Here is a 6000-nt window from a genome sequence, read left to right as displayed (position 1 = left end):
AGAACCAGAAACTCAACCCCCGCCATCATCCCAATGCCACACCAGATTCTTCAGGTACATCCCAACAAAACCAGTTCCTCCCCTAACAGATCGAACAGCAACTCTGTGGGAAACACTCCTGAAGCCAGCCCTGAGAATACTAAAGGTCAGAGCTCATAGCAATCACCTGATGAGTATAAAAAGTCCCTCTTGAGCCGCAAGGGAAAGACACTGGATGGAAATCCAGAGCATTTGTGACAAGGTGAAGGCAAATGGTGAGGGGAGGTATGCAGTTGCTGCCACTTCACCCCGTCTTCTTTCATCCACATGCACCACTGCAGGTGGGAGTGTTTATCTGAGCCTGACATGCGTGCTTGAGCAAATCACTTTACCGCTCCACGACTTAGTTCCTGCAGTTGTAAAATGGCTTTTGTACCCACTCCCCAGCCTCTCGGTGGTTTGCCGGTGTCAGTTAATGCCTGTACAGTAAATGCTAACCTCATTGTTATACTAACAGCCTGTCGCCGACCCCAGGCCCAGAGCATGACACTCTCAGCACATCCCAACTCCTGCTACCCTCCACAGCCCTCCTGCAGCATCTCTCTGCCATACAATCGCGCTGACACAGACACCGGTAGGCAGAGGTGGGACAGACATTCACCTACGGAGCCACATTTCAAGGGCACCGAGTAGTCCACGGAATGGCAATACTCAGACACGGGGACGTTTTTCAGACATTTTAAGAAGCTCTTGAGGCCTTCTCCACAGGCTCTGGTGATTCCACCAGCTTCTAGGGACACCTGCCCAGTTCTACGTTCTCTTTTGAAGTTACCACCTTTGGAGTATGTACATGAAAGTACTGACCTGCCGAAAGGTATTAATGACTAGCACAGGGGTGTCAAACTAACTTCCAACGGCGGGCCACATTTCAATAAAATGAACTGAAAGTGGGCCATACCCTCGGGGCAGCTTACCCTCCGCTGATGAACCACGCCGCGTCCTCCCTCTCGGCAGCAGCTCACGACATAATACCCACCGCCGAGAAAACTCGCAGCGTCCTGTCTTTCGCCGGCAGCTCCAGGGGAATTGCTGGGCGGCAGCCGCCAGGGGCCGGAAGAAAAAAGTTGACAGGCCGTATACAGCTGCCAGGGGCTGGACCAAAGAGGTTCTTCGGCCCGCGGGCCGCACGTTTGACACCACTGGACGAGCAGGTCTTTGATCTACAGACAACCAAACCTGGTTTAAGTCAATAGGTGTGCTAAGCACCCTTCCTTCAGGTTAAATGGAAGGAGCAATTCAATACCCCCCATTATGAAGCCTCAGAAGGACTAAGATGTGTGGTGTGAGGGATTTCCCTTGGACTGGGACAAGCACAGGGACTAGGGGAGTGTTTGCAAGTTGTGTGTGCTGGAACAGAGAAAGACAGCAGAAAGCAAAAGAATCAGTGGTTGACTGTGACCTGGACATGGAGCAGAGAGACAGAACTCCTTGGGCACGGAAACGACTAGAGGAGCAAACTTGGAAATAGCAAGAAAAGAAGATGGCTGCTGTTGTTCCAGTTTGTTCACTGAAGCAGGACTTTGGTGCAATCCTGTTTATTTACAGAAATGCACACAAAGAATATACCTGATTCATGTCCTCAATCTTTTCTCCTAATGGAACAACTCTGCAAGGCCCCAAATATTGTCTAATCGCTCAGGCCAACGGGGTGACTGTACATGTGTCTACTGCAGAGAGAGGACGCACATGAGCACGCCCTGCTTTCTTGGCTTCTCTTGGTCAGTCATCCCCTTACATATGCTTTTGGCCCACGGCACAGATTTCTATCCTGGGTGGTTTCATCAGGCATTTAAAATGAGAAGCAGAAGCAGAAAGATATGACCTAACTGAAGCCCCTGAACAGTTTCCTTCTCACAGAAAGACTCAGCTTATGATACACCCTTTCTAAGTAGGCACCTCCCTGCCCAGAGATAGCGCATCTGGAAACCGCTCCTGACCCACCGAGCCACGTCATGTTTAGTCCAGCCAGCTCTGTGACACACTCACAAAGCCTCATGTCTGGGACTGTTGAATTCAATTGGAGTGCAAGAAGGTACTCGAAGAAGCAGAATTAGATTTGCATCTGGTCTCTGAGGTCTTGGAGCTTGCTCTCTGTTGCTTCACGTCATATATGTAGATAGAGCAAGTTCATTACTTCACAATCAGACACACAACATGATCTTTAAAGTGTGATTCACTACCAACAGCCTGCACCATGACAACAATCAGATAGGAGATGGAGACTGGCAGACAAGGCACTTCCCCAAAGAAGGCCCCTCAGAATTTATTTCAGACTCCTGGGGTCTGGGCTGTGTCCTAGAAAGAAATAATCGGAGAAAATGAGCAATACATGGTAGAAATTCCATTGGACTAGGCGTTTCTATACTCAGCTACTGTGGAAAAAGATCTCTGCAAAAAGCTAGGATCTTACCAACTGGGGACGACCACCATGCGCAGGGAGGCAGGAACTAGAACTGCCTTTCTTTTATTGCTGGGGGAAGGTAGAACTACGTGAGCAGTCTGACAGTAATGGGGACAATCTGTGAAACAATCCCGAACTGTGATAAGAGAAAATGTGTGATATTCCAGTGCCCTTGGATCTCCCAATTCCAAATCTTACTCAGGGCTACGCTATTTCTGCATGAGCCTCTGACACACAGCTACGGGTTTTATTAAGAAGGCTCAGAGCCAGCAGATAAGCACAGGCTGTATTTTCTGTGGGGGCTGCGTGAAGCCTACGATGTTCTTTACTCAGCCTGTATATAAACAGAACTCGTTAGTCTTTGAGGCCATCAATCTGGCATCTTTCAACAGCATTAAACTGACTGGAAAAAAAATTCAACTCAAACTGTTCTGTGCCAGCCCTGATCTGCTAGGTGTGTCAGTCCCTGGGAAAGGGCGTATGAATTCTCTGCTCAGAGTTACTTATGAACTCCGCAAAGAACTTCAGTAGCCATGAACAAACACCAGTGGAATGCCTGTCCCCTGCAGATGCCAGCTGAGCTCCTAGCCCCACAGGGCCTGACGGGATTCCAGTGGACACAAAGCTCCAAGAACGTGACTCATGGTTGCCCTTTGGCCACTTTCCACCTGCTATTTGCACTGGTGCAAAGGGGTCAAAAAGCAGCCACAGCTCCCCCCTCCCTGGTGAACAGTCCCCACGCAGAACAGTGCCCTTCATCAAGTGCAAAGTCTGCTCTGCCGGCAGCGCGCCAACCCTGCAGAACCCCTGCCCTGACACAGGGTGAGTTCCGAAGGGGGCTGACAGAGGAAGGGGGTGTTGAGGCAGGCGGGTGCATGTCCAAGGCAGACCTGTAACTTCGCAATTGCTTAGCTGCCACAATGCACAAGGGAGCCCTAGCCTGCCCCAGGAGTTGAGCTGAGCTGTCTCCCAGCAGCCCCAGAGCCAGGTAGCAGAACTGCCTGCATTGGATCCCTAATCCCTAGGAGCACCTAGCCTGAACCAGATGGGTTGAAGGCCACTATGGAATCTGCAGGTGCAGCCTCGCAACATCTTGTTGCACTCTAGCAATCAGAAGTCCATAACATGCTAATCACCACCAATATCGGTCCAGTGTTATCTAAATTAGATAGCTGAAAATACCTCCCTACAGCAAGGGACTCAACACCTAAGGACAAAAACCTCAAACAAATTGGAGTTAAAGTTAATTTCAGTGTGAAATTGAGGTCAAGAAACGGATTTCTATTGAATCTTTCCACAAATCTATTACTGCAGTGGTGTATGCAATGATAACGCCATAGCGTCCAGCTCTAAGACTGCCGCCCTGTCCTTTGCCCTTCATGCTTACATCCCACGGAGCTGCATGTCAGATCACTCTCTCTTTGGAGCCAAACCCCGCTCCCTAGCCTCCCCCCACCCAGATGTAATATCCTTGTCGTCTATGTACAAATCATCAGTATTGACTGATGCAAGAGATGAGACTAGATGATCTAATGGTCCCTTCTGGCCTTGAATGCTGCAGAACTATGACTGACTGCTCGTAACAGACCACTTCTGCTTATTTGACTGCTTCTCTAGAACTGAACTCATCTGCCTTGCCAGGGCAACCATTCCTGCTCTGAAAAAATCCATCAGGGTTTCCATAAAGCATTACAAACGCTCCAGTTTTTCCCCTCCACACCCATCACTGACACCAAACCAACCAAGTGTCAAACTCCTTCCCATTTAGCAGCGTTGCCTATTTTGGCCCTTTCCTGAAAATGAGGCTGTAGTTCATGCTGCTTCCAGCTATTTCAGCCAAATGCTCCATCCCTATAATCTGAACCCGTCTGATCTACCTCAGGGAAAAAGAGGTTCCTCGCCTTGTGCAGTAACTGATGTTCTTCGAGACGTGTCCTCCTGTGCTGCTCCATTGTAGGTGTTGTCACGTCCCGTGCCCTTGATCGGAGATCTCAGCAGCATTTGCTCGGGCCGCGCGCACGCTGCTGTCAACTCGCAGCACCGTTGGCGCATCTTCTTGCGCACGCGCGACACAAACCCGTCAGTTCCTTCCCTGCCGTAGCGTCCACTGTTAGAATTCTGAAGTAGAGAGGAGGAGGAGGAGGGAGGGTAATGGAGCACCCACAGGGAGAGACATCTCGAAGAACCTCAGTTACAGCACAAGGTGAGTAACCTCTTCTTCTTCGAGTGATGTCCCTGTGGGTGCTCCACTTTAGGTGACTATAGAGCAGTGTCCTGTATTGGAGGAGGAACTTCAGTGTTAGTTATTTTGCAGAGATGACAAAACAGTTAAGTCTAATGAGGCATTGTTGGCAGACGTCTGGTCGATATCATACTGTATTATAAAAGTATGTGGTGATGCCCATGTTGCGGCTTTGCATATGTCCGTTATAGGGACATCGGTCAGAAAAGCTACAGCCATGGTTATTGCTCCCCTAGTATGAGTTCTGGTCCCTGATGGAACTTGTAAACCTTTTTGTTCATAACATAATTGAATACATGTTGAAATTCACTTGGATAGCCTTTGACTGGAGACGGCTTTGCCTTTTGATCGCTGCGCTAGAGATATGAAGTTTGTTTGATTTTCTAAACATCTTTGTTCTCTCCAGGTAAAAGGCTATGGCCCTTCTGACATCCAGAGAATGGAGTGCTGCTTCCTGCGAATTGCTGTGTGGTTTCGGTTAAAAGGTAGGTAAATGGATCGGTTGGTTAATATGGAAGTCTGACAATATCTTTGGTAAAAATTTTGGGCATGGCCTAAGAGTGATTTTATCTTTGTGAAAAATCGTGTAGGGGGGATAAGTCATCAATGCACTAATCTCACCTACTCGTCTGGCTGATGCAATAACTAAAAATTAAACCTTCATAGACACGTGAAGGAACGAACATATTGCTAGAGGCTCGAATGGTGCTCTCATTATGGATCTGAGTACTAGGCTTAGATCCCATGATGGTATGGGGGCAGGAACAACTGGAAATACTCTCTGTAGACCCGCTAAGAATCTTTTCACCATCAGGTGAGGAAAAATGGTCATGTTGTTGACTGTGCCATGGAAGACAGTGATTGCTGCTGGATGAACTCTTAAGGAACTGATCAATAAACCTGATTTCTTTAGCTGTAATATGTATTCAAGAATTATCGGGAGAGAAAAAGATGTTGCCTTCTTTCGTCTTCCTTCACACCATGATTGGAATCTGGGCCACTTCTGCAGGTAAGTCCTTCTTATTGACAATATTCTGCTGTTTATTTGCATCTGTCTAACCTGTTCTGAGCACTCTTAACTCTTCAGGACAGAGCCACCTATTAGCCACACTGTGAGATGAAGCCTTTGTATTTCTGGGTGGAAAATCCGACCGCATCCTGGTAAAAGAGATCACGTCTCGGGTGAAACGTAATCAGTTTGCATATTGACATGTTCAAGAGATCTGAGAACCACGTTTGTCTCGGCCAAGCTGGTGTTATCACTATGGTGGTTGCTCTGTCCGTCTTGATTTTGTGTAAGAGCTTGTGTATTATTGGT

The sequence above is a fragment of the Emydura macquarii genome, unplaced genomic scaffold (genome assembly GCF_026122565.2).
Source record: "Emydura macquarii macquarii isolate MOO-44397 ecotype Brisbane River unplaced genomic scaffold, CSIRO-AGI_Emac_v2 contig_201, whole genome shotgun sequence".
NCBI classification, from domain to species: Eukaryota; Metazoa; Chordata; order Testudines; family Chelidae; genus Emydura; species Emydura macquarii.
This window is presented reverse-complemented; position numbering follows the sequence as displayed.